This window comes from Carassius gibelio, chromosome A25 (assembly GCF_023724105.1).
Source record: "Carassius gibelio isolate Cgi1373 ecotype wild population from Czech Republic chromosome A25, carGib1.2-hapl.c, whole genome shotgun sequence".
Classification (NCBI taxonomy): domain Eukaryota; kingdom Metazoa; phylum Chordata; class Actinopteri; order Cypriniformes; family Cyprinidae; genus Carassius; species Carassius gibelio.
In genome coordinates, this window is record NC_068395.1 from 15,280,505 (window position 1) to 15,292,941 (window position 12,437).

Consider the following 12,437-nt stretch of genomic DNA (forward strand, 5'->3'; position numbering starts at 1 on the left):
CATACCAGAGGATTTCTGTTTGTTTGAGCTCAAGATGGCCATCTTCATTCCTCATCCTGAGCAAATCATTTCCTTGGTCTTCCTTCTCTTCTGTGAAACAAGATAATCTCTACTTACTCTGTGTGCAATTAATATTGCTCATTAAACATAATTAAGTTAATTTAAAATAAGATTCAGACCAGAGCATTTGATGAGTAAATGTTGATTAAAAAATATTCTAAACAAATGTACCTGGGAAGAGCTGATCATGGCAAGATTCGCTGAAACTCAGTAATAGCTCTTTTAGTTTTTAGGAAGGTTTGTGAGGGTTGGCTCTTGAGTGAGCTGTTGAGCTCGATATTTCAGACCTGAAAAAGAAGAACAGCATTATCTGCAAAAAATCCTGTAAGACAGAAGGAAGGAAATATTATTAATTACGTGCAACTTGTACAGTTCACCTCTGTAAAGATGCAGTATAATTAAATGTTAAATGCATCCATTATTGAAAGCAAGTAATTAATAGCAAGCTATAGTCATATGAATTATTTTGATAGTGTCAGATGAGACCGTCCTGGGGCTTGTACAATATCATACAAGTGTTAAACTGGATTATTAAGACTGTGATGTGCGACTGTGTTTAGGGATCATTTTTAAGACTTTGACCCCGTCCAGATACCCACACTTGCAGTCTTGGCCACTTGAGAGTGTGTGTACATGACAGTGTGTGAACGAGACTGTCCCCGGTCTTAATAATGCCAAAGCACAGCGTCCTTAACACGAACTAAACCTGTGTCCCATAAGGCAGTGGCTCCCAATCCTGGTCCTGGAGAAGCCCAAAACTGCACATTTGAGATGTCTCCCTGATCAAACACACCTGATTCAACTCATCAGCTCATCAGGGAAGACTCCAAGACCTCAAAAGTGTGTTTGTCAGATAAGAGAGACACCAAAACCGTGCAGTGCTGGGGTTCTCCAGGATCAGGATTGAATGATTATTTTACTGGGACGATAATAAACCTAATTATATGAAATATCACTGCAGTGGCGGCCCTAATGTGTGGCTGTTCACACTACACAACTGAGAACGCATGTCACATGATCATATCGACCATGTGTTTTATTTATTTATTTGTTTGTTTATTTGTGGTTTTTGATAGTAAAATCATGTTTTTTTTCGTAAGGGTAATTTTACTACTTGGCCAAAATAAAAGCTGGCTAGTTGCAATATGGCTAACTAACTTTTTAAACGTGCACACAAGACTCTCGAAAAGCATGTTCTCTTCCCTATGTAACTTAATTAGTGTAACATTTGAATAAAACTGTTAAAATATAAAATATCAGACGCTGCTTTCCTCTTTTTGCCATCAATCAATCATTACCACTTCCTGTGAACGGCGTGCGTGTGACGTCACATGGGGCAGGGCAACGCGATACTCCAAAATGACTCTGTCCTTTTAGTTTGATGACTTTTTGTCTGAGTCCCTTTCGTCTGATGACACTTTGTCCGAGTCCGTTTTGTCTGATGACTTTTTTTCTGAGTCTGTTTCGTCTGATGCCTAACGTTAATTGTATGAGACCTGACACCTGACACCTGACGTCGTGTTTCCTGAGACCTGAAGCTTTTCAGTCAGAGACGTGATGCCGTTTTGTCCGATGACTGAAGCCTTTTAGTCTGAGGCATGACGCCTTTTCATTTGATGACTGAGGTCTGAGGATGTCCTAAAATGTACACCGTACTAGTGTTCTTCTTACACACTGCATTGAAATGGTTTTCCTCCTTTCATCGGGTCATCTTGCAAGTCTTTGGCTGTACATTGCAGGTTTTTCTCAGTTACTCTGATTAAAAATTGTATGATATTGTGCTTTTTCTTCAACAACCTCATAGGTTTTCTGGTACAACACACTTTAAGCTAAGGAATAAGGCTGAGAGCTGTGTCTATAGGAACTTTCAATGTCTTGGAAATCTTCATATAGCCTTAGCCTTTCTAAAGTAATACAATATTTAGTCTCTTTAGCTTTTGTGTGATCTCTGTTGATATATTTGCTACTTAACTTCAACACATGCATGGGCTAACTGCATGTGTATCAGCTCAAGCTATTTTTTTTTTTTTTTTTTATAGAGTTTCTAAAGGCTTATTGTGTTTTGAGACTGTTTTATTCACCACCATGCAAATAAGTGATTTAAAAACAGCAATGTTGAATGGGGTTGAATAATTGTGACATAGCAGTATTATTAAAAAATCTTATAACTCAAAAATATTACATAAAATATTGACAATAGCACTTTTAATATGCCAGTGAACTGTTATAGATGCAATTTTTATTTTATTCTGGATCTTCAGAAAAGCTTGTATTTGTAGAGTACTGCAGTCTTTGAGGGGTTGAGTAATTTTGATTGCAACTGTACATCTCATTTACAGTAATCCTGATTCAGTTTGACTTTATGTCCTATATTTCTCATTTATTGTTTCCTTGTGTGCCAATAACACTTTTTAAGCAAATTAAGTTGATGACCTTTGACCTTTTTTATCATGGATGATGTCATGGAGTTTCTCATAATGATGCTTTGATCCTCAAATGAAGCTTGATCATTATGATTCACAGAAAGAAAAAAAAGTCTAATTTTACACAATTATGAGTCCTGATGATATTTTTACGAGTAGAAAAAAAGACACAACACTGATTCAACATTAAAAAGACCACAATGGACTTTTACTCTTTTAATCTAAACGCAGCTGAATACTATTCACTTATTCTTGATAACACGTCTATTATCAGATACTTTCACTTAATAAATAAATGAATCATAAATGACTAGAGGAGATGAATATGTTATTACAGTGACACTAAAAACTGAAAATGTTGCATCCACACAGATAGATGACAATATAAAGACTAAGATTAGTGTCACATCAGCCAGTGCAACAACAAATGAACAAAACTAATATTTTATATTACATTTATATTTCATTTACATTAATCAATGCAATTATGAGTAAATTATTTAAAAATATTATTGTGAAAGAAAAATATTACAGTATTAGTTGTAGCAGTTCGATCTGTTGTGAATCCTGCCCACTTCTTTGCATCATCAGCACATGCTTCAGTGCTCTGAGAGAGTTTATAGTGCTGTGAGTTTAACACTTCATGACTGAGAGCAGAACAGAACACAATCTTCCTCATCACACAAGACACAACAACAACAATGAACAACATCATCATCCTCATCTGGACTCTCGCACTGTTTGCTCAAGGTTTGTGTGATAAAATGTGTATTCTTTAATTTAGTTATTTATTCTTTAATTCTTTGAAGTATAACATATTAATCAAACAATTTCATAATATATATATATATATATATATATATATATTTGAAGTATAAAATATTAATCATAAACAATTTCATAATATATATATATATATATATATATATACATATATTAGAGGACAGATCACTGTAACTCAGAGTCCATCAATAACAGCAGCTCAACCAGGACAAGAAGTCAGAATAAACTGTATAAGCAGCAGTAATGTCTACAGTGATAGCAGTGGGTCACAGATGGCCTGGTATTTGAAATGAAGTGAAGTGAAGTGAAGTGAAGTGACATTCAGCCAAGTATGGTGACCCATACTCAGAATTTGTGCTCTGCATTTAACCCATCCGAAAAACACACACACTGTGAGCACACACCCGGAGCAGTGGGCAGCCATTTATGCTGCGGCGCCCGGGGAGTTGGGGGTTCGATGCCTTGCTCAAGGGCACCTAAGTCGTGGTATTGAAGGTGGAGAGAGAGCTGTTCATGCACTAGCCCCACCCACAATTCTGTCCGGCCCGAGACTAGAAATCACAACCCTCCGATTGGGAGTCCAACCCTCTAACCATTACCACGACTTCCCCTTAAAAACCTGGAGAAGGTTTACAGAAACCTGGAGAAGGTTTACAGAAACCTGGAGAAGCTCCTAAACTCCTCATATATCTTGCAACAAGCCTTTCACTGGAACTCCGTCTAGATTCAGTGGCAGTGGATCTAACAGTGATTTCACTATGACCATCAGTGGAGTCCAGACTGAAGATACAGGACATTATTACTGTCACAGTGAACACTACATCAACAGTAAAGATGTGTTCACATAGTGATAAAGAGTCGTACAAAAACCTCCATCAGTCAGAGTCACAGTGACTGCACTGATACAGCTGAGAGATACTGCAGCTGCTGATGAACACAATCACACACAACACTGATCATGTTACGTTCAGGGATCTCTGTTCCCTTATTTGGTCACCTTCCTTTTCTTGTTTTGATTAATTGCTTATTCCCCACCTGTCTCCAGTTCCCTCATTACCTCCTGTTTGTTTAAATACCCGGTCTGTTCAGTTCTCCCTCGTCCGTGATTGAATGTATACTGAATGTGAATGTAACTTAATGTATTTGTATCTTATTATATAAAAATACATCGAAATTTACAATAAAAAAATACAGTCAGATTTTAAGACATCTGATGAAACTTAAATTTAAAATGAAAATATGTAAATGTAATTTAATATTTTTTTGCAAAGATAAGGGATTAAAATATGTTTGCAGTTACTAACAAGGTCACAATCAGGTATACTTAAGAAAAATAAGACTTACAGAAAAAAAATCTAGCTTATATTGTTGTGTTACTTTTGACCCACCTGTGTGTTACTTTCGTCCCAACCGATGGGTCGAAAGTAACAATGTTCAACTTAAGTTCAAAGTGAAATTATACTGAAGTCTTTTTACATTTCTACAAAATACCACCTGGTATTGTTAGACCACACTTCTGAGTTAGATTAGATTAGATTAGATTCAACTTTATTGTCACTGCACATGTAGGTACAAGGCAACGAAATGCAGTTAGCATCTAACCAGAAGTGCAATAAGCAGTAAGTACAGAATAAAGGTCTATAATATGTACAATAACTATACAGGTAAGTATTATGGACATAATTTACAGATATTAAATACTATAAGCACGATATACAGATAGGTGTACTATGAACATACTATACAGATGGGCTATGTAAAAGTGTATGTACACTATAGGCAGAACTATGAACATAATTTACAGTATTGCAATGGACAGTAAAGTGCATAGAAAAAAATATTTCAATGTGCAAATGGATTATACATTGTTCCTGGATGAACAGGCAGTAGTGCAAGTAATAACAAGTTACTTTTTGCTTGTTGTGAGTAAATAAATAAATCAGAGTGTTGAAGAGGGGGAGGAGTCTATGTGTGTGGTGTGGGGGGTGTTGAGGGGTGTCAGAGGGCAGAGTTCAGCAAGGAGACAGCTTTAGGGAAAAAGCTGTTCCTGAATCTTGTGGTCCTTGTCCGGAGGCTCCTGAAACGCCTTCCGGAGGGGAGGAGGTTAAACAGTTCGAGGTCAGGGTGAGAGAAGTCCTTGAGAATGCTGCGAGCTCGACGTAGACAGCGTTTCTTCTGGATGTCCTCAAGAGCAGGAAGTGGTGTCCCTGTGATGCGCTGGGCAGTTTTCACCACCCTCTGCAGTGCCTTGCGGTCAGCCACTGAGCAGTTCCCATACCAGACTGTGATGCAACTGGTCAGGATGCTCTCGATCGCACACCGGTAAAAGTTCACCAGGATGGTTGAAGACAACTGGTTCTTCTTCAGTGTCCTGAGGAAGAAAAGGCGCTGGTGAGCCTTTTTGACGAGGCTGGAGGTGTTTGTGGCCCAGGACAGTTCCTCCGAGATGGTGGTTCCCAGGAACTTGAAGCTGGAGACACGTTCAACAACCATCCCCTTAATGTGGATGGGGCCATGCGTGCTTCCTTTCTTCTTCCTGAAGTCCACAATGAGCTCCTTGGTCTTATTGGTGTTAAGGAGCAGGTTATTGTCAGCGCACCATGTGGCCAGGTGCTGTATCTCTTCCCTGTAGGCAGTCTCATCGTTGTCACTGATGAGGCCAATCACCGTGGTGTCGTCTGCAAACTTAATGATGGAGTTGGATCCATGCACAGGCTTGCAGTCGTGGGTGTAAAGGGAGTAGAGGAATGGGCTCAGCACACAGCCCTGTGGTACGCCAGTGTTAAGTGTGATGGTGGTGGAGTGGTTGTGGCCTGACCAAACATGCTGAGGCCTGTTGGTCAGAAAGTCCATAATCCAGTTGCAGAGGGAGGTGTTAATGTCCAGGTCTCCAAGTTTTGTGGTCAGCTTGGAGGGAATGACGGTGTTAAATGCTGAACTGAAGTCAACAAACAACATCCTAACATACGTGTTGTTATGGTCCAGGTGTGTGAGTGCAGAGTGCAGCACTGTGCATACTGCATCCTCTGTGCTCCTATTTCTGCGGTAGGCAAATTGGTGTGGGTCCAGTGTGGGTGGGAGGCAGTCTTTGAGATGTGCTAGGACCAGTCGCTCGAAGCACTTCATAATGATGGGTGTGAGTGCTACGGGGCGATAGTCATTGAGGCACGTTGGGGAGGAGTGTTTTGGTACTGGCACAATGGATGTGGACTTAAAACATGTAGGCACAGTTGCTTGGATGAGGGACATGTTGAAAATGTCTGTGAAGACCCCTGCAAGCTGCTCTGCACATGCCCTAAGCACACGTCCAGGAATGCCATCCGGGCCAGCAGCCTTGCGTGCGTTGATCCGGCTCAGTGCAGTGTGGACATCTGTGGAGGTGAGTTTGAGAGGTTGGTGGTTTGAAGAGGCTGAGATTTTGGTGGCCGTCTCCTTGCTGTCGCTGTTGAAGCGAGCATAAAAGTCATTTAGCTCGTTAAGGAAGGAGACGTCCGTGACTGTTGGTGTGGAGTTGCTTGACTTGTAGTCACTGATAATCTGGATGCCCTGCCACATGCGTCGGGGGTCAGAGTTGGAAAAGTGTTCCTCTACCTTCAACTTGTAGCAGTACTTCGCCTTTTTGATGCCCCTTTTCAGGTTAGCCCTGGATTTACTGTAGGCCTGAGCGTCGTCTGACCTGAAAGCGGTGTTGCGGGCTTTCAGCAGAAGTCGCACCTCCTTGTTCATCCATGGCTTCTGATTAGGGTATGTTGTTATCTGTTTTTCTGTTGTTACACTGTCAATGGTGGAGTTGATGTGATCCAGTACAGAGGAGGTGTAGATATCAATGTCCGTGTGAGAGCCACAGGCAGCCTGTGAAGCAAACATACTCCAGTCAGTGTGTTGAAACCTGTCTTGAAGTAAAGAGTCAGCTCCAGTTGGCCACACTTTGATGGTCCTCACTGATGGCTTCACACGGTTGATGAGGGGTGAATACTTAGGGGTGAGAAACAAAGAAAGGTGATCAGACTGTCCGAGGTGGGGGAGGGGGCTCGCGATGTAAGCTCCATTAATGTTTGTATAAACATGATCCAAAGTTTTGTCTCCTCTGGTGTGGCAGGAAACATGCTGGTGAAATTTGGGGAGTACTGTTTTTAATTTGCAGTGATTAAAATCACCCGCGACAATAAAAGCAGCCTCCGGGTGAGCAGTCTGTTGTTTACTAATGGCTGCATGAAGTTCGTTCAAAGCAAGCTTGGCATTAGCATCCGGTGGAATATAGACTGCGGTTATTATGGTGGAAGTGAACTCCCGTGGCAGATAAAAAGGTCTACATTTAACCATGAGAAACTCTAGGTTAGCTGAGCAGTGTCTCCCAACAATGACAGTGTTCGTACACCAAGCTTTGTTGACATAAATGCACAATCCACCACCTCTTGTCTTGCCTGAGTCATCTGCCGTTCTATCTGCCCGGAGCGTGTAGCGTCCTGCTAGCTCAATGGCATTGTTGGGTACGTCGCTGTGTAGCCATGTTTCTGTGAAAACCATGACATTGCAGTCCAGAAGTTTCTTACTGTGGGTGATGCGGAGTCGTAACTCATCCATTTTGTTCACCAGTGACCGCACATTAGCGAGAAAAATGCTGGGTAAAGAGAGCCGGAGCGGTGTTAGCTTTAGCTTAGCTCTTAGACCTCCGCGCTTCCCCCGCCTTTGTTTACGATCTCGACGCCGCTTGCGAGCACTTCCGCCCGGCCGGGTAGAGTGCGAAGCCTCGGGTGTTCTAGCGATCTCAGGGATGAGTCGAAGATTGGTGATAAAACTGCTGGTAAAGTCCTCACCGATATTCAAAAGCTCCTGTCGGGTGTATGATGTTAAAGCAAAGCTGTTCAGTACGAACAGACCCGAGATGAGCAGGCATAAAACTGCAAAATTGCAAAAACTGGAGAGACGCTGAGCCTCGCGATGTGTTCGCGCCGCCATCTTGGTCTTAAACTGTTAGACGAGTTAAAGAGTTACTGACCGCAGCAGAAATATATCACTGTCTACAACATTATCTTTTAAAATGAAGTTTTTCTGAAAAATGGTACTTAACTGTTCAAAAACAGGCCGCATTAAAAACGTGAAGCTGAGGGCCAGTCAAAGTCGCAACGAAAATATACAATTCATGGAGCGTGCTTATTATGATTATTAGGGTAATCTACTGGAAGCGCAAAAAGACAATCGTGTGAGTTTAGCAGTGCGTCATGAATTCATTCGTTCAACGGCTCTTATTTTCTTTTTAAGAAAAAGTTAAGATGTTCTTAAGAATATATTTGAGAACTTATTAAGAATTTTTAAAGAATTGCACTTAAGAACATTCTTACGAACTTCGTGGAATTTATCTTAAGAAATTTCTTAATTTATTTCTTAAGAAGAATTTCGTGAATCCGGCCCCTGGTTCCCAAATCAATTCTGGTTTTTCCCGAGGTTTTTTTGTTTTTTTCTCCACTTCAGTCATCTGATGGAGTGTATTTTTCCTGACACTGCTGCCTTCTGACTTGCTTAGCTGGGGTTTGAAAGATACTTAACGTTAAATAATTTATCGATATGACTACACTGACTGACAGCACTGGATGAGAACAAAACTAGAAATATGTAATGTATACTGTATGATTTGTATTATCTGAAAACATTCCTGATATATGTACATTACTTTGACACACTAACCTCTGAAAACACATTAATCTTAATTTTAATGTAGAATTATTTATTTATTTTATTATTTGATATTTAGAAAAAAAAATTAATACTGTTTTATTATTGATTATCTTATACACATATATATATATATATATATATATATATATATATATATATATATATATATATAATATATATATATATATATATATACACACACACACACACACACACACACACACACACAAACACACACATTTATCAGTAGGTCAGTCCATGTTTAATGTTGAGCACATTCTCCTCTCATCAGGCTTCAGGTAAATTATTTAAATAGTGAAAGTCACTTTGCATTGTCAGCTCATGCTTCAGTGCTCTGAGAGTGTTTATAGTGCTGTGAGTTTAACACTGTTTATCATCATAACAGACAAAATGACTACAATGACAATTCATCATTCTTCTCAATCTCGGAAATGTATTTTCAATGTAATGACTTTATTGTTTATATTTTATAGTTGGATTCTTTGGAGTTGAATTTCCAAACCTTTCTATTCATTATTCATTTCTGAAGTTTAAATGTCTTTCAATTGTTCTTCAGGCTCTGCAGGACAGGTGACTGTTATTCAGACTCCAACAGAGAAACATGTTCAGAACGGACAAACAGTCACTCTGACCTGTAAAACCAGCAGCTCCATTGGAATCCCTTCAAACGTTTGCTGCAAGTCTTATTTCTCTTGGTACCTAGAGAAACCTGGAGAAACCCTTATGAAAAAGTTTATTCAAGTGTGCTATTGATGTACTTCTTTTAAACTAAAAATAGGAAAGTTTGCTTTTAGTATACTTTTTATGGGAATTATCTACTTTTTAGAAATACACTTAAAATTAAGTAATCAAAATATTTGAGCTATACTTGTGCTCCTAGAATCTATGTTTTCATTGTTATATGGTAGAGGGCGCTATTACACATCTTCTGTAAAGAATTTCCAAAAAAAAAAAACACAAGTAAATAATAAAAAGAAACAACAGATACTAACACATGCAATCTAACACGATCATCTGACATGAATCAGCATCAAAACTGTAACATTATGGAATAAAATGTCCGATGAAGAGGTAATAATTACAGTCAAGCTTTTTGATTATCAGTCTTTTTTCAGCTTTTTGTTAAGTTGGCTTGAGAAAGCCAACTTACTGAAATCCTATTTAAACTTCTTCTTCTTCTTCTTTTTCTGGACGGAAATTTTTTGGACACTAACTCCTCCTAGACCGTTCAAGCTACATACTCCAAACTCGGGTCAGACCTTCATAAGCCGCTTTTCCACTGTCGGTCCAGTGCGAGCCAGGGCTTAAAGCGGGCGGGGCGGGGCTCATAGCCCCGGGCCAGTAGCACCGAGGCCAGAATAGCACAGGGTTTCCACAGTGGAGCTTGAAGCACCGCTGCACGTCACTAAAACACGCCCTTTACACGCCTCTCAGAACAACGTCATGCAACCTCAAAATTTCACCAACAAAGAGAAGTTATCAGAAAACTAAGAAATAAGTCTCTGGAACATGTGCGATCACAAAACGAACATGATAAAAGCGGCAGTTTGTTTGCATGCTTTGTTATATATTCAAATTCAAAAGCATCGGTGTTTTAACTATAGAATAAGTGATACATTGATCATATTGATTTAATTTATCAGGACTCGAAATTAATCACACATAAATACACTTATTTCTATTTTATTTATTTATTTTTAATGCTCATGAAAATAGCCTGCTTATTCAGTCGAGTCTGTTTCTGTTTATTAGACACAGTAGCCGTCATATTTAGAATGAATGATAATATCTCTATTTTTATAAAGGCTCCCGAACAAAAAATATTATTAGGCTATATTCTTTTATGATAGGCAACGTGAGATAAACTCTCGAGACGAGGCTTGTGACAGATAATAAAAGTTAATCAATATAATAATAACTTTAATAATATAAGTTAATAAACACGACTGTGATAGAGAATAAGAAGCTGACGTCTGATTTCTTCAAGCGGTAACATGTTTAGCGTGCATATCTTTTTCATCGCTTATAAATATTTCTGCCTTGTTTAGTGATTATAATCTGCATTGGATCAAGTTATTTCAAACACTCGCTGCTTACTGAAAGTGAGTTTTGAACTCGACTTATTAAAAAAAAAAAAAAAGTGTTTAATGCTGGTGTTAAAGCTGAAATGAAATCTTTCTGAAATGATCCGCAGCGCAGACTCTCTATTTTTATAAAAGCTCCCAAACAAAAATCATTATTATATTTTGATGATATGCAACGTGGAGCTAAACTCACGAAACGAGACGACAGATAAAATGTTACTTAATAAATACACAATTGTGATAGAGAATAAGAAGCTGACGTCTGATTTATCCAAGCGGTCATATTTACCATGTTTACTATGGTAACATTAATGTTTACCATGCATAGTCTTTTACATCGCTTATAAATATTTCTGCCTTGTTTAGTGATTATAATCCACATCGGACCAAGTTATTTCAAACACTTGCTGTCAGAATCAGTAAATTATACTTGATCATGGTAAATCGTGGTATACTATAGTAAATCATGGTAAACTATACTAAAATCATGCTAGCAACATGCTAGTCGAATGCTAGTCATGCTAGAAACATCCTAGCAACATGCTAATCATGTTAGCAACATGCTAGTCATGCTAGAAACATGTTAATCATGCTAGAAACATGCTAGCAACATGCTAGCAATATGCTAATCATGCTAGAAACATGCTAACAAAATGTTAATCATGCTAGAAACATGCTAGAAACATGCTAACAAAATGTGAATCATGTTAGAAACATGCTAACAACATGCTAATCATGCTAGCAACATGCTAGTCGCATGCTAGTCATGCTAGCAACATGCTAATCATGTTAGAAACATGCTAGCAACATTCTAATCATGATTGAAAAATGCTAGCGACATGCAAGCAATATGTTAATCATGCTAGAAATATGCTAGCAACAATGCAAATCATGGTAAAATCATGTTAACAAAATGCTAGTTGCATGTTAATCATGCTAGAAACATGCTAGCGACATGCTAGCAACATGGTAATCATGTTAACAACATGATAGCAACATGCTAGTCGCATGCTAATCATGCTAGAACCATGTTGACAAAATGCTAATCATTCTAGAAACATGCTAGCAAAATGCTAATCATGCTAGAAACATGCTAGCATCATGCTAATCATGCTAGAAACATGTTAGCAAAGTGCTAGCCAAATGCTAATAATGCTAGAAATATACTAGCAACATGTTAGTCATGATAACAATATGGTAGCAACATGCTATTAACATGCTAATCATGCTAGAAACATGCTAGCAACTTGCTAGTCGCATGCTAGTCATGCTAGAAATGTGCTAGCAACATGCTAGTCATGTTAACAACATGCTAGTAACTTGCTAATCATGCTAGAAACATGGTAGCAAAATGCTAGCAGCATGTTAATCATGCTATAAACATACTAGA